Below are 24,124 nucleotides of genomic sequence, written 5' to 3'. Positions count from 1 at the left end.
ACCTACTGAAGATAACATGAAACTTAACATTTTAATTTCCAATTTCCTTGAAAAATGTATAATTCAGATATCAACAAAAGATAAAATAATTTGATATTGCCAACAAAGCACTTATTACCAATTGTTACTAATGATCTACAACTAACTTCCAAGATATCACACCACATAAATTAACAAAAAGAACTGTCTTAGGTGAACAGATTACCAGAACATTGTAGGAAACTAAAATTTTATGTGCATTTTAGTGGCCAAATTTTTCAATCTTGATTCTGATTTGGCAATTACTCTAAATTGAAATAGGAAATAAATTTAAGTAAACATTTATTCAATAAAGAATGTTAGAGGCTCCTGGGTGGCTCAGTCAGTTAAGCATCCAACTCTTGATTCCTCCTCAAGTAGTGATCTTGTGGTTGTGAGATCAACTGCTGCATCAGGCTCTGCACTGGGCCTAGAGCCTGCTTGAGATTTTGTCTCTCCCTCTTCTTCTGTCCCTACCCTTCTCGCACTCTTGCTCTTTATCTCCAAAAAAAAATGTTAGCAGGTACAAAGAGTTCATTTTTATACAACGACAGATTTGGAATAACACAAAAATCTATAACTAAACTATTGTTTGAGTTAAAACTTACGTTGAAAAGTAGACTGATAGCCAAAAAAAGATAATAGGGCATAATAAGTTCATGTACATGGATGAGCTAATGACTTTTTTATCATTATGTCTTGCAATTACATAGCACATTACAGTGAATAAAGGATATTCATATACATTATTTTGAGGGTCATTTGGTAAGACCTCAAAATATCAAGGTGACATAGATTTGCTAGGGTTATTCCCATTTAATAAATCACCCATCTGGGTTTAAAAAGTTAAATAAATTATTCAAATTAGACTATAATTAAGTGTGAGAGCCATGAATCTAAGCCAGACATCATGATGTAGGTCAAGCATTCTGTTTACTATTTTAAAGATACTAGACACATATTGGATATCTATAGTACATTGGTTTTGGTTTAGTTGTTGTTGTTGTTGTTGTTGTTTTTAATCACGTAGCAATCCTACAGGACATTTATCTTTAAAAAAAATCAGAAAATGGAATTTCAGAACTTAAGTAACTTGTCAGTATTTGGTGAAAAGAATTTTAATTTGAAGCCATCTTGCTCTCTTCACTGTATCTTCCTTTGTGCCTAAGAAGATCCAGAGTTTAAAAATTATAAGAACATAAAATACGCAAACGGCAAGGTATAATGCAAACTTTTTCTTTGTTTTTGTCCTTTTATCTTTTCCTTCTTTTCTCATTTTTCTTCAATTTACTTTTCATTTTTATTTTATATTTCTCTCTTTTCCTTCTTATATGTTCCATTTTTCTCATTTATTGGTAAAGCCATTTTAAAAATTAAATCTCCTGTAAGAACAGAATTGCTATGCTAAATAAGGAATAATCAGCGTTGACAAACCTCCCTTTCCTCCCTGAAGCAATCTCTGAGGTTTCCTTATAAACTACTGAAAATAAAAATGGTAAAAATGTCTGACAAAGAGACATGTTATATTTCAGTTGCTTCTCTATATAGCATAGCTGGGAAATACGGAAAATAAGCAAATGTCACAGACAGTAATTTGGCATACCATGAATAGTAGATTTAGGGGCAAAGTGGGAACAAATTATTAAGAAAAGAGCATTAAAATACAATTCCTAATAATTCCAAAAAGGACTTTAACATTGTATGGTTTAATTACAATAATTTAACAGATCAGAACAAATGGTCAGAGAAGGTGCCTTGCTAAAATCATATAGTAGAAGGGGCTCACAATAACCACCTTGACCTCAGTTTCAAGCACAGGTTTTAGATAAATTTTATTTATTTTTTTAAATATTTGTTGATTTTTGAGGGGGGTGGGCAGAGTGAGAGGGGACAGAGGATCCAGAGAGGGCCCTGTGCTGATAGCAGCGAGCCCGATGTGGGGCTCCAACTCACAAACCGAGATCTCCAAAGTCAGACACTCAACCAACTGAGACACCCAGGGACCCCTATATAGATGTTATTTTAAAAAAGCTTCCTTATGTTGGGGTGCCTGGGTGACTCTGTTACGCATCAACTCTTGATTTTGGTTCAGGTCATGAGCTCATGGTGGTTAGTGGTTCAAGCCACACGTCGGCCTCTGTGCTGACAGCAGAGCCTGCTTGATATTCTTTCTCCCTCTCTCTCTGCCCCTCCCTCACATATGCTTACTCTCATTCTAAAAAATAAACAATTAAAAAATAATAAAATAAAAAGCTTTCTTATGTCATATTATGAATATCAAAAAGTATTATATACAGATGCCACTGCAAAATTAAATGTCTATATTTAGATATTACATTGAGATTAAATGGGTATACCATCTCTAGGATCTTTTTAAAAAAATGTTTATTTATTTTGAGAGAGAGAGACACAAAGAGAGAATGAGCGGGAGAGGGACAGAGAAAAAGAGAGAGAGAGAGAGAGAGACAATCCCAAGCAGGCTCCGCACTCAGCGTGGAGCCCAACACTGGGCTTGATCTCATGACTGTGAGATCATGACATGAGTTGAAACCAAGAGTTGGACGCTTAATTGACTGAGCCACCCAGGTGCCTCAAGACTACATGGCTATACCATTTCTAGGATCCTGAAGTCATCTGTCAGATTCTCTTTTCTAACTATTCAACAATCTCAGAGAAACTATGTAGGGAGTTAAATGTTTTAAGATCATTTTAAAAACTGGACTAGAAGTTGCACCCATTATTTTTATCCATGTTTCCATGTTTTAGAACAAGTCACATGGATCCATCTGTTTGCGAGGAGCCTGGGGAGTTTATGCTTCCTGATTCCTCATAGGAAAACAAATTGATTAGTGAACACATAGAACTAAGAAGTCAAGAAAAATGAGCACCTAGCCTTGATTGAGTGCCTCGATTAGGCACTCAACAAATAACTTTTGATAAAAAGGTTGAAAATAAAGGGATAAAAAAACTATGTACCATGCAAACACTAACAAAAGAAAAATGGAATAACTATATTAATCTAAAACAAAACACATTTCAGAACAATGAAAATTATCAGGGATGAAGAAGGGCAAAACATAATGATAAAGTGGCCAATTCTCTAAGAAGACAAAACAATCATAAACAGTTATGCATCTAACAACACAGCACCAAAATACATAAAGAAAAAAACTGATAAAACTGATGAGAGAAATAGACAAGCTCACTTTATAGTTGGAGACTTCAAAATGATTATGCCAGCAACATATACATCAAGTAAGTAGACAATTAGTAAGGCTATAGATGCCCTGAACAGCACTATCAATCAATTTGTTTTAATTGACATTTTACAAAATACTCCTGGAAAAAAGGAGCAGAGTGCACATTGTTCTCAAGCTTCACCCAGATATACCACATTTAGAATGATGAAACACACACTAAAAAATTTTAAAGTTATAGAAATTTTACAAAGTATGCTCTCAGACTATAATAGAATTAAACATAAATTAATGATAAAGAGAAGAAATTATCAAATACTTGAAGATTAAACTTCAGATGTTTAACACATGAGCCAAAGATGTCTCAAGACATATTAAAAAATAAATTTAAACCAAATAAATATGAAAATGCAACTTATCCAAATTTGTTGAATGCAGCTAAAGCAACACTTAGAGAAAAACTTATTGCATTAAATGCATATATTATAAATGAATAAAGACCTAAAATCAATAACATAAGCTTCTACTTTAGGAAACTAGAAAAATAACAAATTAACTTGAAGCAAACAGAAGAAAATTAAAATGAAGTAAGCAGAAAGAAAAGAAAATAAATGAGAATTAGGGCACGTGGGTGGCTCAGTTGTTGAGCGTCATACTTTGGTTCAGGTCATGATTTCTTGTTCATGGGTTCAAGCCCCGCATGGGGCTGACAGTTCAGAACCCAGAGCCTGCTTTGGAGTCTGTGTCTACCTCTCTCTCTGCGCCTCCCCTACTCACATTCTGTCTGTCAAAAAATAAAATAAAATGTTCAAAATTTTTTTAATAAAATTAAAATTGGTTCTTTGAAAAAAAAAATAGGTAATATTGATGAACTTCCAGACGGGCTAATTTAAACAAAAAAGGAGCAAAGACACAAACTACCAATTTAAGAAATGAAGCAGGGTTCATCACTACTGACACCCATGAACATTGAAAGGATAATAAAGGAACAATTCCTGTGAACTTCATAGCTTAGATAAAACATACCAATTCCTTGAAAGACAGGAACTACAAAAAATGACTCAGAGAAATCGATTACCTGAATAACTTTATGTCTACTAAAATAATGGAATCAATAATTTTAAAATTACTAAAAAGCAAATAAAGCAAGGTTGAGGGATACAAGGTCCATATACAAAATTTAAGTGCATTCCTATATATCTGCAGTGAGTGCTGATGAGGTATGAATGTCATTTTATCTGTGTAGTCTTCCTCCTGAAAACATGTAATCATTAGAAAAAATATCAGACAAAACCCAATTGAGAAAAATTCTACCAAGTCCCTGACTAGTAGTCCTCAAAACTGTAAAGATCGTCAAAAGTAAAAAATGTCTGAGAAACTGTCCCAAACCAAAAGAGTCTAACAGTCTAAAATTCTAAGAGCCTAGAATTTTAGGAGTCTAAAAAGTTTGCCAAAATAAAAAGTGTGTTACCTAATGAATCTATATGTTCCTGTTCTTCTTACCTAAAGGTAAAATAGCATTTTGATTTTCTGCTAATAGCCATTCCAAGAATTGCATCCTGTTTAGTTGACTGCTCTCTTTCCAAGGAACTGTTCTGTGTCCTTAGCTCATAGCCATTGGTTGTGCTCTTACTTGATACTGACAGACTACACTAGAATTGTGATTTTACTTGTTAAATTACTAATGTATTGTTACTGCTCCTGAGGAGTCCTGCTGTGCTTGTCTAGGACATTGAACCTTCTGTTTAATGACACGGGTATGAATGGAATCTGAAGTCATTACCTTCCCTTGGGTATTATGGCCATTACTGCTGTCCATACCCACCTAGTGCATTTCTGGGGTACTTTCTATTCTTACCCTCTGCCTTCTCCTACTGTTGTTCTTCAGTAAAATCACCCAGATTATACCTCTATCTCTATACATATGCATATATGTACACATATACTTACACATGTGTGTATATTTCTGTTTATAATCTTATGTCTTTAATTTTAAAGGTATTTTTGAGATTGTGATTCTAAATGTATCACAATTATTAATGTAATCTTATTTCAACACTTTCCACATTATATTCATTGAGAGGTATTCTTTGATATAAATTTTTATTTTTATTAACTTGCCCAAATCATCTATATTTCTTTACCTAAACAGTTTATGAAAGTTTTGACAGGTAAAATTTATCTTTATTGGCTGCCAACTGTCTATACTGTCACCCAGCATATTTTCAGATCTAAAGATCCAAAAAACAAACTTCTGATTGTCATGAACCTCTGCCAAAGAGAACTTTGTGAAATAAAAGAGAAAATGATGCTGGGATGTCATTCTCATGTTGAAGACTGTCTTTTCCTTGCAGTCTTTGAAAAGAGTTCTACAGTTGAAACATAGTATCTGTCACTTTTCCAGGATAAGGAGAAAGCAGGGAAGAGTACATGGGTTGTATAACCATCACTTCTGCTATACAATAGATTAGAAAACCTAGACAACTTTGTTAGTCTTCTGGTTAAGAAACACTTGAGAATCTCATATATAGTACATTGACCAGAATAATAAATGTACATGAATTAAATTCTGATGTAGTTCTTTCAGAGATACATGTTTAGCTATTAACTAACAATAATATAAAAGAAATACTTTTCTTCCAGAGAGATGATACTGTATTTTACCTGATTAGCTGAAAGAATAATATTTGAGAACTGTTCTATAAGGGTTGATATGTCTCTTATACCACCAGAATTTATGAATGAGGATATGGTCTATGTAATGATTTTGAATGTATTTGGATTTGAACAAGAATATTCACAGTATATTAATTCATTCATCAAATGTTATTGATGGCTTATTATGTGTCCAGTACTTTGTTAGGCTTTAATGGGCTGCTATGTGAACAAGACAGATATGGCCTCTGCCCTCAAGTATACCACATCATATGCATTTATATGCAGTAAATATATTAAGACTGAGAAAGGAAACAAAATGTATAAATGAGATAGAATGCTGAGATAGAGAAAATCAAGATGGATGGGCTTTTCTCATTGAGGAAATTAGAGAAAGTCCGTGCTATATGAAAAGTATTAAGGATGAGAATAAGATAACCATGAATAATAATAATAATAATAATAATAATAATACATCATTATAGACTTACTGGCATGATTGAAAGTTATTCATCCCTGTTTACATAGCTTCTAAGATGACCAAGTTTGAAGCAGTACTTCCCTTGAAATTCTACTGGCTACTGACATTTATTTATTCTGCTTCCTGAAGTATATTGGTCAAAATTATGGCTAACGTTGAAGTTGTTGTGAAGATATTTTTTATTAATATTTTCTACAGAAATTATTTGCCACATCAGAAGCACACACCGTAGAAGGAATTATTTTCTAACAAATCCTTAAATACTAGGATACTTATCACAGGCATCGGAATTCAAACGTGTAATTTTGCTGCCATTGCTTAGAGGAAAATGGCTCAGGTAAAATAACCTACCATTAGACATCAACTAAGGTTTGGTTGCTTGATCATTGTATTTTAGTTTTACTTAGTTATTAGCTTTACATCCATTTTCTTTTTGATGGGGTAAGTTTAATTCTTTGAATCCAAAAATATAGTCATAGGGAAACATCTCGTCTTCCTGTATTTTGATTGTTGCCTGCTAATTCCACAGATAATCTAGAGCTGTATAAAGTCTGACTCTCAATAAGAATAATCAGGATACTTGTCTCCAAAGAAAAAAACAACAATGATTTCCTGTGCTGTGTCATGTCTCTCTTCTGATGATTAAAGTATAGGAAAAGAGTTTTCAGTATCTGTCAGTAGAATCACAACTGACTGAGGAACTCACCAAAGATTTTATCAGAATGAATTACAGGAAGCTATACCAGTCTAAGTTGATGTGTACAGTCAGTAGTAACAAAGTAACAACTGAATAGTGGGTCACATCACACATGGCCTAAGTATTATTTCAATATTCTTTATTTAGTATTCTCCACTAGTGTGATGTTCCTTTTTGCTTGTTTGAAGTATCAGAAAAGTGTAAAGTTTTGAAGAATGTTAGAATTAGTCATTCTGAGTTTTTTTCTAAAAAATCTTTAATTTTAATGGGAATTATTTAATACATTGTACACAGATAGTCTTTTTTTTTAAACGTTTATTTATTTTTGAGACAGAGAGAGACAGAGCATGAACAGGGGAGGGGCAGAGAGAAAGGGAGACACAGAATCTGAAACAGGCTCTAGGCTCTGAGCTGTCAGCACAGAGCCCGACGAGGGGCTCACGCTCACAGACCGTGAGATCATGACCTGAGCCGAAGTCAGACGCTTAACCGACTGAGCCACCCAGGCTCCCCGATTGTACACAGATAGTCTTAACTTTAGGGCGGTCTTGTGTATAATTCTTTGTTAGACTTTTGACTAAACTTCAAGGGAAGACAATTTATTGAGATATGACAAAAGTGCAATTTAAAACATCATTAATATCGGGCACCTAGGTGGCTCAGTTGATTAAGCATCTGACTCTTGATTTCCGCTCAGGGCATGATCTCACAGTGAGTTCGAGCGTTGCAATGGGCTCTGCAATCATGGTGTGGAGTCTGCTTGGGATTCTCTCTTTCTTTCTCTCTCTCTGCCCCTCCCCCATCTGCTCTCTCTAAATAGTAAGTAAATAAATTAAATTAATGAATAAAGAAAAAATGTTAAATATCATATGCACTGAATTCTGACACTTCAACTAAATCTTACAAATTTTAAAGAGTCTGGACTATTATTATTTTATTTCTATTCACATGATAGAAATCAAATGTGTTCAAATCTTTGTTTTCTGTTGAAGTGCATTTTCTGATGGTTAAAGGCTGCTGTCAGTATAAATTTTAACAACTTAGGCAACTCTGTTCCAAAGTGTAGTTTCTTATGTTGTATACTTTTTGAATAGCAAAAGATTTGAATAGTTTCTTACGTTGTATACTTTTTGGATAGCAAAAATTTCCAAAATCTCCCTCTCTAACACACATGCATGCACGCACACACACACACACACACACGTGTGTGTGTGTGTGTGTGTGTGTTAGGAAGAGAGAGTGAGAAAAGGAAGAGAGTGAGCGAGGGAGGAAGGGATAAAGAATATGAGAGAATGAGAGAGATTTTGAGAGAGAACCCTGTTCCCATTCTTTTCCTGGTTTGTAAAATTCTCTGCAGTGGGTTGTAATTTCACAAGTTCTTCACTTAATGAACCTGCTGGATTTGGGGATTCATTGGACAATAGTGCTATTCTAAGTGCTCCAGAGAATTGGGACTTTCAGATACCACATTGTTTCATCCAGACTACAATATTTATTTTTCAATCTAGGTCCTCTGAAATGGATATAGTTCTAGTTGAAAATGTTTTGGGAAGTTGCTAATTACAATTTCTTGTATTTGACCATAGAGACTTCAAAGACCTCAACTAACTGCTTCCTCCTGGACTCTGCATCATTAGATATGTCACTGCTTTGATTGGCAAACCACCATTATTTGAAGGTTGGATATCCCAAGTCCTAAACAACTACATCATTATGAGTCTGATACTGGTTAGTAGAAGATGCTGTGTTCAAAAAAGTCATTCAGGGAACCCATGGTTCTTCAGTTAGGAGCTCTGCTAACTTCTATGACATGATCCTCTCCTACATTTAACTTAAAATGGTGGAAAATAAGAGTCCATGTGTCTCTTGTAGGTTTCCATTAGCTAAGCCTGGAAGTGGTAGATATCATTTCTGCTGACATTTCATTTGCACAATTTGGTCATACGAGGTCACCAAACTGCAAGAATGATTGGGAAATGCACTTTGTGCATGTGTGTGTGTGTGTCTAAATACAGAAAGAAACTGAGAATGTTAAATATGTAGTAATCTCTGACTCAGAGTTGACTAACACCTCATAAACTTTACCATCTCTGAGTAACTTTAACCTTAACAAATACTGCATATAGTTAGATTCAGAGAGATTAATAGGAGACATACATCTCGTCCATGCTATATCTACAAGAGATTAATTGCAACTGCTTTTAAAGAAAGATCACGTCGAAAAAGAATAACCGTATTTATATTAAATTTCATTTTTGGCATTTTCTAGCATTTTCATGTTTCATCAGCATTTGTCTCATAAAGTTCATCGTGTTCATTTGCTTCTTCCACTTTCTGTAAAGCCTCTTCTACCAGGTTTCACTTCATCCCTGTCCTGTGATTCAGAGTCTAGCCCTTTCTTAGCCCTTTGTTTATGTTCAGGTGCCTCTTTTTATCAGTAAATGGGAGAAATGTTGCATTTTCTACTCACATTGACATCTTATGCACAGTGATTTTGTCTTTCTAAAAGCTGTTTCTGTCTCTTCCATTTTCTTTCATTTCTTCTGCCAACAATTAATTCTTTACATTTGCATATCCATTTCAGTCATTGGTTTTGAAGCTACCAGTTTTGTCATAAAAATAAAACTGACTACCCTCATGTTCATCACGAAGAGTGCATACACATACGCATGCACATACATAATTAACACACATATGAGCACAATTGAATGACATAAACATTCTGGGGTCCAATATTAGATATATTGTCTCTGAAGTTTTTATAATACTTCATAACACTAACTCAATATTTATATTTTTCTCAGCCTTGAAACTTTTGGTATATTTGGCTTTATTTTGACCATTTTTGGCATGTAAAATATCAGTGAAAACATTCTTTAAGAACACAGTAGTTATTTCTTTAAGAAAACAATATACTCAGGCTTTATCTTTCTTATGGGATATAAACCTAATAACTTCTAAGAAATATTTTCAAATGACTGTCTTTTCTAAGATACATCTGGAATTACTGCCAAATATTCCATGAAGACATTTGGGTCAGTGTTGACAAACATATTTATTTATAGATAATTTTAAAGAAAGAAATGACCTCTCAAAAAATCTTTGATGTCCACAGAATTCACTTTCATAGTAATTATCCTGGAGGAGTGAAACAGCCAACTGATATTTAGGCGTTGCAGGCTTTAAAACACAAGTTTCCCCTAGATATATATGAACCACATCTCCATACTTAATCTCCAGATTTTGAAAAAAAAACATCTTTTCAGAAACAGCAACATGTGTGAGTGAACCTCCTGACATCATCCACCAACTGCTTGAAGTATTCTAATAAATAATGTGACTGTTGTCTCAATTAGGGTATGAAATTGTTACTGTTCAGATAGTTGCTATTGGAAATAGTGTTGTGCTTCAGTTTCCAGCAGTTAAAACATTGGAGGGAAAGAGTTGTTCATTTCTCTTCTTGAAAAATTGTTCCAGCTGATGTAGTATATAGAAAATCTTTGTAGTTGGAGAGTCTGGGTGGCTCAGTCAGTTGAACAACTGACTGTTGATTTTGGCTCGGGTCATGGGATTGAGCCCCCATCGGTCTCTGCACTGAGCATGGAGCCTGCTTAAGAATCTCTCTCTCTCTCTCTCTCTCTCTCTCTCTCTCTCTCTCTCTGCCTCTGCCCTGGGCCCCTACTTGAGCAAACTCTCTCTCTCGCTCTAAAATAAAATTTAAATTTTTTTAAAAAAACATTCTCTCTAAAAAAACAAAAAAAGAAAATCCATGTAGTTGATGGTCTGTATCACTTTCCACTTAATGGTCAATTGATAATAAGATATTGAAATCACATGGGTGTGAAATCAAGTGTGTACACACACATAACCCTCGACTTTTAATGTGAAATATATTCTTACAAAATATGACATTGACAACATCTCAGTAACAAAAGCCCTTTCAGGGAAAATCCAAGATGTATTCATGACTGGAGGCCCCTTGTGGGGAGAAGGAAAGGAGATCCGTAGGAAAAGGAATGGAGTGGTGAAGGGAAGATAAACCACACTCAAGTTAGGGCCTTGACTGTTTCAGCAGTGTATCACTGACTTGTGTGAATACAGGGAAATCATGTGGGTGAAGTTTACTGATACTGAGAGCTAGAAAATTAGGCAGCACTGATAATAACTGTGGTTACTGAGATTCAGAGAGTTTAACTGTTTTGCCCAAAGTCTTACTCATAATCAGTTGGAGAGAAGGAGTTAGAATTCAGCTCTCCTCATGTGTATTTCATTATCCTTTCCATGATATCATATTATAGGTGTTATGAAGTTTAGTTGTGTATGGGATAGCACATTTCAATACATAACATTTAAAATCCATTTCAACTCTTAAGATTTTTATAATAGTATTTGACATAATTATGTTTTAATACTGCCATTGACAAGTGATTGCATGTGGTACAAAATATAGAATAAAGGTAAGTAAATTTCACTTTTTATCATTCTGCATGGGCTATACATGAGCTATGCAATCATACTGTATGATTGTTATAGTAATTAAAAATCTAATAAAATTATGTATTTATTCCATTAAAAAAGTACACCAGGAAAACTATTCATAAATCCAGCTTCCAGGAACCCTGTGCATATTGACTTGAATGACAAGCATCATACTGTCAGCAGAACAGAGTTACAAGAGATAGACACTGTGAAATCCTGTAAACAACTCCTGTCACACAACTCTGAATTTTGAAACATTTTAACATTTATTCACTATGGTGGGAAATTATCAGAATGCAATCTGGCACAATTACCAGCAGGAGATAATCCAAGAATCAAAACTTTAGCATTTGACCTCATATGAAAGTGCAGTGTTATGAGTTGTATTGATTATTTTAATCCCGTGTCACACTAGAAATATTGTTAAAGCTCTATGATCAGTCTTTGATTGCCATTTGCCTTGTAGCAGAGGAAAACTGCAGTTGATCTATCAATAAAACTAGACCTAGAAATATGCTATACATTCAAATTTAATAAATGGAGTAATGATTTAAAAAACATCCATGATCATATTTCATGATATCATTTCCATAGCAATTGGTTTAGGTACATGCCAAGTTAGATTGTGTTTATATTTTCACATTGAAAAATTACTAGTCATGAGATCAGCAACAGATATTAACTTATATTTTGCAATTTGGAAAAAAAAAACACAACCTAAACTTTTAATACTTGTTCAAACTGCTTTATGAAGAAACACATTGTACATAATATTGATATAGGTCAGTGATGACCCCTAGGTGGCTGAAACTTATATACTTAAAGGATAACAACACAACAAACAAAACAAAAGCAGTAAAAATTACAAATGTGTTGTAATTGGGAAGATAAAGGAAACTCTATATTGTTTTGGATAAAACTGTGTTCCCCCAAAACTCATAGATTGCAGCTGTAACCTCCAATGTGATGGTATTTGGTGATAGGGCCTTTATGGAGATAATTAAGATTCGATTAGATGGTAAGATTGAGGCCCTAATCTGATAGGACTGGTGTCCTTATAAAAAAAAAAAAAAAAAAAAAAGAATGAGACATCACAGCTCACTGGCTGTCCACGAATGCACAGAGGAAAGTCTATGTGAGGACATAGCAAGAGATAGCCATTTGCAAGTCAGGAAGAGAAATCTTACCAGAAACTTTCTAGCATCTGGATCAGAGACCTCTAGCTTCCAGAACTGTGAGAAAATAAATTTCTGTTATTTAAGCCACTCAGTGTGTGGTACTTTGTTATGGCTGCCCCAGCAGACTAATACATATGTGTATGACAAAAACTATATTTTCAATGCTCATATTACTTATGGAACAAATAAAAATTCATTATACAAGAATTACATTAATTAGCCAAAAGCTTTGGTATACTGCATACTAACTATCATGTTGCATCGCTCGAGTATAACCTCAGATATATTATAATCTCATATAAGAATATTAGAAAACACTGCAGAAATTGTTGAAGAAATTACCAAACATGCAAGTAGAAAAGTAGAAAACGTATACTTATTATCTCTATAAATTAGGTCAAAATGAACACATAAAAACATGTGGTTATGTAAATTATATCCATATAGGTTTCCAAAAACACATACTTAAAAGTTATATAAATATGTAGATGTTGGAATCAATGAGAAGACAAAATGACTCTTTGATTACTAAAGAACAGTTACAGTTCAAAGGCCATTCATGACAAATATGATTATAGGATGATTTCATTAAATTTTTGGTTTTGATGTCCATCTAGATTGTAAATTTTTTCCAAATACCATGTTTTAAACTTAATCAAAAGTGTGGAGAAATAAATGACTTGCCATAAAATTATTTTTTTGTCTTTGTTATCAAAATGTATTTTGAAGTTTTATAAGATAGCCAATTATAAAGCAAAACAATCTCATTGAGATAAAAACAATACTGTTATAGATTACTAGTAGTTAATATTACAGAAAGGATCAGAAAGCCACAAAATTATTATTTCAAATTACATTTGAAATTAGAAAAAAATAGAACAGAATTTGGAAATTAAAATGGGATTGGGAAATTTAGGGCCAGAAGTGTCCAGATCTATCTATTTATCTATCATCTATCTATCTATCTATCTATCTATCTATCTATCTATCGTCTGTCATCTATCATGTTTCTACATTTATATATTTCTTCAAATTGTGTGCATTAAGCATAATATTGAGCATAAAATTATGCATAATGTTTTTTATTAAACTCATATGGTCATTTGGTATATTTTGTTTTTGTTTTATTGGTCCAGTGTCTGGTCACATACAAACCATTTAATGAGAGTCAGATAGTTTTTTTGGTAATATTGTCCATTTATTTTTTTTTAGACATTTAAAAATTTTTTTAATGTTTTTATTTATTTTTGACAGAGAGAGAGAGAGAGAGAGAGAGAGAGTGAGCATGAGTGGGGGAGGGGCAGAGAGAGAGGGAGACAGAATTCGAAGCAGGCTCCAGGCTGGAGCTGTCAACACAGAGCCCGATGTGGGGCTCGAACTCATGGACTGCGAGATCATGACCTGAACCGAAGTCGGACGCTCAACCGACTGAGCCACCCAGGTGCCCCTGTCCATTTATTTTTAATGTATTCAGAAAATATATTAAACTAATTCCATGTGCCAGGCAAAGTGTAACTTGGGAGATAGAGAACAAAGCACCCATGCTTTCTTCTCTCATGTAGCTTTCTCTCTAATGAGACAGACTGGCATTAATCAAGTGATCTCACACAGGAAAGTATATATTGAAAATTGAAATTAATGTTAGGAAGGAAAACTACAACTACTGAAATCTAGTCATGCAAAGTGAAATATATAGCCTATTTATTTTTCTGAAAATTTACAAAATGTTATATTTTGATTTATTTCAAGTGCAATTTCTCTTGATTAATAGAATTTTATTCTTTACTAACTTTACTATTCAAAACAATACTTAAGATTTTTTTTTGCTTTTTGTAAATGACTCCTTAAGAGCATTATCAGCCTGAAAGTATTTATCTAATTTCCAATTATGCCTAAGTTACCATTAAGGTGACTTACCTTAGTAAGTTAAAACCACTGTGTGATTTCTAATAAGTATCTTAAAATAATTGTGTTGCAAGCATATATCTGAAGCCATACAATATTGGTCTTTGATGCTAATATAAAAATACATTAAAATTCTACTGAGGACTTTTTATTCCATTTTAATCTCTTTCAGATGTTCATGTGGCTTCATTTTCTGTGTGTCTAGAAAGAAAAATTCTTAAGATTAATGCACCAGAAAATATGATTTGCTGTTGACACAACAGTTACTGATAAACCAATTACACAGTAAAGAGAGCATAAATTGTACTACATAATCACTTTATAGGCAGAAATTGAAGATGATATTTGTATTAAAAACCTCACACATAAGCTCAACTATATATTACTATCATTTAGATAAGTGAATCTAAGTGATATTTTTGTTGATTAATCAATATAATTTAAATAAAAGTAAATTTACTGGTATTCTCAGTTTTTCATATTAAGAAAAGTACAGGTCTACTTAAAATAGAACTGTAATAGTCCTTTTAATCTTAATGAAAATTTCATGTCATTTTCCAAAAGCTTTGATAAATTTATTCACTATTGGCTAAATTTTTCTGGTTAATAGGAATGCGAGTTAACTACAACTGCTCATTTCAACCCAGATTTCACAGTAGAAATAAGGAAAGACATTTGCCTCCTAGGTACTTACCAATTTCATTAGAAGTGATGGATTTTTTTGTAGTATAGAGATTCTTAGGCAATGAAAAATACTGATTGCTTCTTGTTTCTAATATAGCAATAGTTCATGTCTTGGAACTAGTTCCATTGTCAAAGTGAATAATATTTTAATATGTTTAGGTATGGCCTTATTCTTCCTGAAAGAAAAATGGAATGGCTCTTGACATTAAGGGAGTTTGTTATCAGTCACTTGAGTGGTATTGATGCCAAACATTTCTGATGATGCGTTTGAGTTTCATGTAAGATTCTGGAAAAGAAAATTAGAGGCTAATATGTGTGCACTATATCTCTTTCTTTAGGTGGTTTGTGTAAGCAAGGAAGCCTTTATTCTAGCAAGCAGGAAGCCTTTATTCTATTCTATTCTAGCAAGCCTTTATTCCAACAAGCAGGAAGGCTTGTTGGAAAATGAGCCTTATCAGAAACTACATTTGAAATTATATTGTTTTTGCAGAGCTGCTTTGTAAATATTTGTGTTAGAGCTCTAGAAATTCTTCTGATGTAATAAACAAGCTCTTGGTTCCTTAAGCCTTCATAAACTGTAACTCCTAGGTAGCATCAGAATCACCAAATAGATTTTTGCCAAGTAAGTATAGTTGTACACTTTAAGAAATTAAAACACATTGAAATCATGTTGCCATATTTATGGAGGTTATACTGTCTTCCCATACAATCATTTGTTAAATATTTAAAGAAACCACTGTGTGTTCTATACATTGGTAGATTTGGGGTATTATTGAAATACAAGGCCTTCTTGTCAGGTTGGTGACACTATAATAGGGAAGGTGAAATTAAACACAGAGTTAACATGTATAAAATTCCTAAACATTGTATGATCCAATCATATTTCCTATTTTTGGAAAAATAAACATCAAGGCAAGAACAATAGACTATTAAGAGACAAAAGACTATTAAGTTGCAGCATAGCCTGATGAAAGAAAGGAAAGGCTATGGATACTTAAGCAACTTGATAGCACCAAGAGACTTGTTTCTTCCTCCATACAAAATACCTCATACAAAAATTGGGGCACTTGGATGGCTCAGTAGGTTAAGTGACCAACTCTTGGTTTTGGCTCAGGTCATGATCTCATGATTCATGAGTTTGAGCCTTGCATTGGGCTCTGCATTGGCACAGCAGAGCCTGCTTGGGATTTTCTCCCTTCCTCTCTCTGCCCCTCCTCCCCCCACCTCTCAAAATAAATAATAAATAAACATTTTTAAAAAATAAACAAATTAACTCTGTGAGAACAGCATAGTTGTGCTATTGGTTCAGATGATGGAAATTATAGTAACTAGTTAATAAATGTGCTCCTGTTTTTTGTTATTAAACAAGAGAAATGAACATAGAGAAATAAACACATGTTATTAATTACATGATAAACAAATGAGATGTGTCTGAGTGTACAGAAAACATTAAAGGAACGGTGATAAAAATATGCAAAACATTTGAATCAATAAAATCAGTAGTTTTAAAATAGGCAATGGAAAGTGAACTGTTCTGGGATATTAATAGAATGAATATCTAAGTCATTCTCACAGTTTACAGTTTTCAAAATATTTAAAAAAATGCACATGGCAATAAAACAAAACTTGGAAGTGCATGTATGAATACTGAGTGTAACAATGCATTTAAAAATTCTTATCATAAAGGCTATTGGTTCAAAACTGTTAACAGTATAAAATTAAGAAAACAAATATAACTGGGTATATAAAACTTACATTTGAATAATTATCTGGGCATTCGAAATTAATATGAAGCAGTGTTCTTACCATTAAGAAAATGAATGGTCTAATCCAGGGTTACAGGACTGGGGTGAAATTTAACAGTGTCAAAATAGTAGTAACGAATGTGGTCTAAAGAATAACTGCATATGTAGGATTTCTTCAGAGTTCTCCCAAATGAAAAGAAAGCTTGGGTATAAGTAACCTCCCATTGGTCAACCATTAGATGAGGAAGCAGCTATTTTCAGATGAAAGTATTTTCAGAGACACTGCTGAGAGCAGTCAGCAGTCAGCATTCCCAGAAGATGGGAGAATGAGTGAGTATTGGAAGAGGGAGATTCTGCATGGTATACTACAATATCCACTACCGTCAACCACTTGTGCCACATGGATCCACTGACTTATTAGCTTAAGTTCATCCCATGTGGGATATGCTTCTCCAGGACTTGTCAAAGAAAAAAAAATGCATGAAATGCATGCTAAAAATGGAAAGGAAGACTTTATTCAAGACTACTGCAAGAGACTTGCAATTGGTGAGATTCAGCTCAACTCCACTGAAAGAAAAGAGGAGGAATTTTAACTGTTGGAGAGAGCCAAAGGAAAAGTACTGGAACACATCAGGGGAAGGTTGGTCACTGTAATTAGACCATCTGTGTTTGCTAATTGTCTTCAGCAAATGGTGTTGGAAAAACTGGCTGTAGACATGCAAAAGAATGAAACTGGACCACTTTCTTACACCGTACACAAAAAAGAATTCAAAATGGATGAAAGACCTAAATGTGAGACAGGAGGAAGCCATCAAAATCCTAGATGAGAAAACAGACAACAACCTCTTTGACCTTGGCTGCAGCAACTTTTTACTTGACATGTCTCCAGAGGAGGTAAAATGCTTCTGCATGGTGAAGGAAACAATCAACAGAACTAAAAGGCAACCTTCAGAATGGGAGAAAATATTTGCAAATGACATATCCGATTAAGGGTTAGTGTCCAAAATCTAGAAAGAACTCATCAAAATCAACACCCCCCAAAAAACATCCAGTGAAGAAATGGGTGGAAGACATGACTAGACACTTTTCCAAAGAAGTCATCCAGATGGCTAACAGACACATGAAAAGATGCTAATTGTCCCTTTTCAAAGTTAGGTTCCTATCCACCCACAGAGACTGACTGATAACTGGAGCCCTATCTTTTCTTGATGATTACATTTCAAAGGGATGCCTCTCAGGTCTTTGAGAAAGACATTCCTGGATTGTAAAACTGACAGGAAGCTGGGAGATTTGCATCTCAAAGGGCAGAGAAATAATTTGCAATTTCAGATTTTCTAAAGTAAATACTCTAAGAAAAAGTAGGTCAGGGGCCTCTAGTCTGAAAGAAGCCTATCTAAAATTTAGTCAAGCTGGTGGGAGCGATAAGTCTGAACAGGTCAGACTCTAGTTGTAGTTTGCTGTAGGAGGAAAACTCCAAATAGGAAATTAATGTCCCAAAACTTAAGCCCTGTTCATAATTACACTTGCTGGCCACTTAATATCAAGATTAGACAGGAGAGTTCTAAAAGATAGCCAAGTAAACCACCTGGATGCCAGACATTTTCTTCTCTCCCCGTTTTGTGTAACCCCAACCCTGTCTCCCACTGATGATAAATGCCAGTTACCTCTGCCAGGATGTGACTGTTTTCTTTGCCTAGTTGTCTCTTTACATAATAAGCTCCAAATGACTGGGTGGCAGCTGTAGCTTAAAGTGGACATTGCATCCCTTTTGGGAAGAGTGTCCTCCTGCCTGGGAACCTGAATCTCTACATGTATTGTGCCTAAATTTCTGGGGCAAGAAAACATACATTTCTTAAGTTGATTGCTGAAAGTAATGGTAAAACAAATTAATTCTACACTCAGTGCTTGGTTTCTAGGCCAGTGTATTCTATTTATGGAGGGAAATAGCACTATTCGATGATTGTTAGTTTAAAGTATATAGCACATTTTGGGAGATGATACAATATTCTTGCAGAGTTGGGCTCTGTAAAATGACATCCTGTTAGACCTTTAAAAAGGCCTTTCCATCACTCTATTAGGCTGGTAACAGAATGAACACTAAATGATAAGCTCAGTAAGTGGATCCCATGGGTATATTGTCACCACCATGTTTGCTATAGGGTGAGTACTTTGGATCAAGGCAGTTTTTTGGGGGATTCCATACTGGTGGATCATATTCTCTATACATCTTCAGATAGTGGTTTTGGCCAAAGCCTTAAGGACAGGAAAGGAACACCCATTTCGAAGATATATGCAGATCTTAAACAATGTTAATCTTTGTCCCTTCCAGCATGGGAAGGCTTCAGTGTACTCAGTTTGTCAGCAAGGTAGCAGTTTGTCACATTGGGGGATAAATCTGTACTGGAGTTCAACAATGGTCTCTGTTGCTGACAGGCTGGAATTTCAGCGATAGAAGAAAGCTAGATTGGCTTTCTGAACAAGCCTCATGGTATTGTGCCCATCTCTCACCTTCATCCATGCCACTATTGCTGCTTTTTCTTGTACCCATTGTGCCAGCAGTAGAGTGGCTAACGGCAGAGTCTGGGTGATATTATTTGTCCAAGTCTCTCTAGAACAATATATTGCAGTAGTTGCTCTTTTGCTTGCACTGACATACTGAGTCAATCCAACCATGAACTGAAATTGACCTTCTTTTTTCTTTGTCAGCTTGTCCCAGAGAAACCCTCATGTGACCATGGGTCTGACCTAAGTGAAATGTTGAATAATATGGAGATATGTCTTACCTGTTCATGCAGCTTTCTTGACCCTCTGAACCTGCTCCTGTGGAATTCCAAATATATATATTCATTTTGCTATATAATGCTGATAGATCTACTTGACATGGGTTTGGTGGGTCTGAAAGAGTTCAGCTTACAATGCTCTTGGTTCTGGCTATCTAGTCACTTGATATTTAATGGCCACATGCTGAATTTACACCTGGGCTCAGAAATAGCGCTGGAGCTACCTTTTTTTAAAATGTTTGTTTATTTTTGAGAGAGAGAGACATAGCATGAGCGAGGGAGGGGCAGAGAGAGAGAGAGAGAGGGAAACACAGAATCTGAAGCAGGCTCCAGCCTCTGAGCTGTTAAGCTGTCAGCACTGAGCCCGACGTGGGACTCGAACTCACCAATGGTGAGATCATGACCTGAGCCGAAGTCAGATGCTTAATGGACTGAGCCACCCAGGCGCCCCTGGAGCTACCTTTTTTGAATGACATCTCCTATAGATGGCTTGATCTTGTTTCATAACCTAGGGGGTCTATGTTGTGTTTCATCTATTTAGGATTACATAAACTCAACTTTATACCAATATTCCCAAATATTGGTGTCGTGTTCTCCCTTCAGAACCTTAAGAAACCCAGGAGTTGTAATGTGTGGCAGGGGATGAAGGGTTCTATATGTAATCATTTAATTAATCAGAATCCATCTGATTTTTATAAAGGCTAGACTAGTGAAATACATAGAAATATGAGAGGATTGTCACTCCTGCACATTTCAAATTTGTAAGGTGAATCATTGCCATTACCCTCATGCTGTGACACTGTTTATGACCAACTAGCTTGGTCAGGGAAATTTTTGCATACTTAGGTGATTTTTAAGGAGATGTTTGTGTTTCAAACACAGCAATTAAGGTAGGAACTATATGAGAAACTGAGGATAAGTAAGCAAATACCTGATAAATAAGATACCATGTTTTTATATTTGAAGTTATAAAATATATGATTTGTTTTAGAGAAGAAAAAAATATATTTCAAATGGAAGCTCCATCATTTGACTCATTGTGAATGCCATAGTAATTTCTTATAAATATTCAAACTTATAGAAAAAAATATTAAATTCCTAATGAAAATTGGAAGTACCATGTTAAAAACACTTCTGTTAAAAATATAAGCATTAACATTTTAAAGCATAGAAATACAATTATTTAATCAAGTCACAAAGGCAATAATAATTGATTAGAACGGAAAACTTTCTTTGAAAACACATTATATTTGCTCTATATGGCCTTTATTTCTGGTTTCACATCTTTTACCTTTATCTTTTTAACCTTCTTTGCTGTTTGTCTTTGTCCAGCCAATTCTAAATGGCAAAACACTTGCTTATTCCTCTGAAGTTCAAGTTATACTTGGTTTATCTTAAATGAAAATGATAGATAATTCTTCAGTTTACGAGGATCTGGAACTCCTTGCTGTTGAAAACATGATATCTCATACTGAAAACTATGTCATGAATATAAATCAGAAAAAAAATACACTTGAAGATTTAATGTGAATAAATTTTGGAAATCTAATATAATCTTGAAGATCCAACACAAATTAATTTTCCAGATAGTAAGTTTTCACTAAATTTGTTGCATTGTGTTGTGTCTGTTTCCTAGGTTTTGGAATTTATTTTTTAGGTTTTATTTCAATATTTAAAATAGAGAGCTTAGTAAAATGTTATGTCTTACATTAGTGAAGAAGGGCAAATCGATTTTTGAAATTTGTGTTTGATAAATTATAATGTTACCCACCCTACTTCCTCTAGATATAATGTCCAAATATTCTTTAACTACTTAATATTAAATAAGCTATCTTAATAGCATTACTTTAATGGTGGTATTTCCTTTATATATATTGTTATTTTTAGTTTACTGACTTTGCAAAGTCGTAATATATATCCCAAAATGACGTTCAATGCTTTATTTTACATGAGTGAAAATAATTCTGACAGTTTATTTTCCTATGCTTTATTAAGTGGATAGATTGAAATCATAAATGATATAATTTTAGTATTCATTTTTTTAAAACCTACATTTAAAGACATTTATCTCTAGTAATTTTCTTCTAAATAATAAGGAGTTTTGATAATTATGAGGTTGCTTACACATCATCTTGTCCAGCGTACAAACATCAAAGCTATCATTCCTTTATCCACTTAGGAGAAGACAATGTTATTATAAGTAATTCTGATTCTAAATATTGAAATGAGTGACAAAAGGAATTAAATTTTGTTATTTCTAGATATTAAGAAATCCGAATATACACTGCTTAAAAATATAGAACAGAATATGATGAATGCAAATAATTTGGAACAGGTTATTGTAAACCCAATGCATACGACATTAAAAAAATTACTAAAAAAAGATGGTTTAAGTTGTTCCCATTCTTGAGTTTATTTAGAAATTCTATTTCTGAAATTGAATAATGTTCTATATGTCCTTATTTTTATTTTTAAAGTTTTGATTACAAAGAAGTGAAAAAGATTGAAGTAGAGCTTAAAGGGCTAATAAACCCATAGAAAAAATAATCTTACAGTCAAAATACCACCCCCACCCCCCCAAAAAAAGAATGTGCTCTGAGTGTCATACATTGCGGATGTAAAGGTTTAACTGATTTAATTTGGGGGGGGGGGATTCTTACACTGTTGATCTTCTTACTATTTTCTATTGTCACGAGCATCACTAGCATCATTATGACTATGATCATAAGTCATAGAAGTGGTTTTCAATATACAAAATAGGCAGAAGAAATTTTCTCTATTTATTAGAATTGTGTTGGTGTATTTAATGTTTTAGGAGGAAAATGTTTGATTTTCCCAAAACTGAACATATATTCATTTTGGACATAACACAATGTTTAGCCTCGTAGGTAGGTAGGTAGGTACGTAGGTAGATAGATAGATAGATAGATAGACATGAAGAAGACAGGACGAGGAGCTGAATGTAGATGTTCAGTTTCTCTACCAGATTGGATTACTTCCATATGAGGTTGGATCCCAAGGTTGAATGTCCATCTCCATATTCTAATTTGAAAATATGGTGTTCTTATAATCGTGTATATATGGATCCAGAACTTTCCTCATGCTTTCATTTGTTTGTTTACCTATGTAGCTTTATTCTAAATAATCTTCACTGTTTAAACAACCAAATAAAAAGAATATACAATGAAATTGATATTTACATCTTTTTCTTCTTTCATATTAGTCATTTTGTTTAAAATTTTTTTTTCTCCACTTCTGCTAATTGTTTTCTCAGTTCATTGAAATAAGGTGGGGAATTAAATACATAAGAATGAAATCGCTGTAGCTGATGCAGTGAGATCACTGTACAAGTACAAAAGTAAAACACTTGTGATAGCTATTGTTCCCCATGAACAGGGAAGTGCAAAGTATTTAAGCTCCAGTGTTATTAGATTTTATATACAAATGCTAAATATTTTAAGTTTTTATAAATGTATTTTATGGGATACTGGTTTTTTTTCAATGATTTCCAGTTAATGCAACTGAATGCGATATAATGAAGGGAAACATCTGTATACTTCAAGCTTATTATAGACAACAGTAATGTTTGGCTTGAAAGTTATGTCTCTCTGTGCAAAGAATTTAACTGCTAGGATTTTTTTTAAGGCGACAGAGATCCAATAAAATATATCACGTGTAAGAATATTTGTTGTAAAACTATGTGTAATGGCACATATTGAAAGCATTATAAATTCCAAAACTTTGGTTAGATAAGTTATGATAAATTCTTTCATTGCAGTCATCAGTATTGAAGTATATGTTTTTTTACACAAATAGGTACAAAATATTATTATGCAGAATGTTCAGTCAGAATACACATTATCAGATTTTCTTTGAGTGTGACTTTATTAAATAATATGTATTGCTGTGCTCTAAAATGTTAACATATATTTTTACATGGTACTTCAAAAATTCTTATTGAATAAAAATTTCTATAGTTTTTGACCATTTATAAGAAATTACTGTGGCATTCACAAGGAGACAAAATTATGGTGCTTCTGCTGACATATAATTTTTTTTCTTCTTTAAAGCAAACCATATATTTCACTTCACTTATAGAAATATGGTGTTATTTATTAGCCTCATCTGAATACCTAAATCTGAGAATATTCTCTATAGTATCTATTTCTATAGAAACGTACAACATATTTAATAAGAATATTTTAATTTGGTATACATATTTTGAGTACTGTGGTATTAAATTCCAAGACATAATCAATTTTTGAAGTAATTTTCTAGTAGTTTTGAGTATGCTGTAGTAGTTAC

General features: G+C 33.8%; 1 long non-coding RNA gene across 1 annotated transcript; it reads right to left on the bottom strand.

Annotated features, from left to right (window-relative positions):
- Nucleotides 1-14,752: 14,752 nt before the first annotated feature.
- Nucleotides 14,753-17,208, bottom strand: LOC109247002 (uncharacterized). Its single transcript, XR_002071531.2, has 3 exons — nucleotides 17,101-17,208; nucleotides 15,305-15,470; nucleotides 14,753-14,811 (listed from the first exon to the last, which is right to left on the bottom strand). It is a non-coding gene; the product is annotated as an uncharacterized LOC109247002 (long non-coding RNA).
- Nucleotides 17,209-24,124: the final 6,916 nt, after the last annotated feature.

This window comes from Panthera pardus, unplaced genomic scaffold (assembly GCF_024362965.1).
Source record: "Panthera pardus isolate Hobbes unplaced genomic scaffold, ASM2436296v1 HiC_scaffold_13, whole genome shotgun sequence".
Lineage (NCBI taxonomy): Eukaryota > Metazoa > Chordata > Mammalia > Carnivora > Felidae > Panthera > Panthera pardus.
The sequence above is the reverse complement of the archived record's forward strand: the minus strand, read 5'-3'. Positions and strand labels throughout refer to the sequence as shown.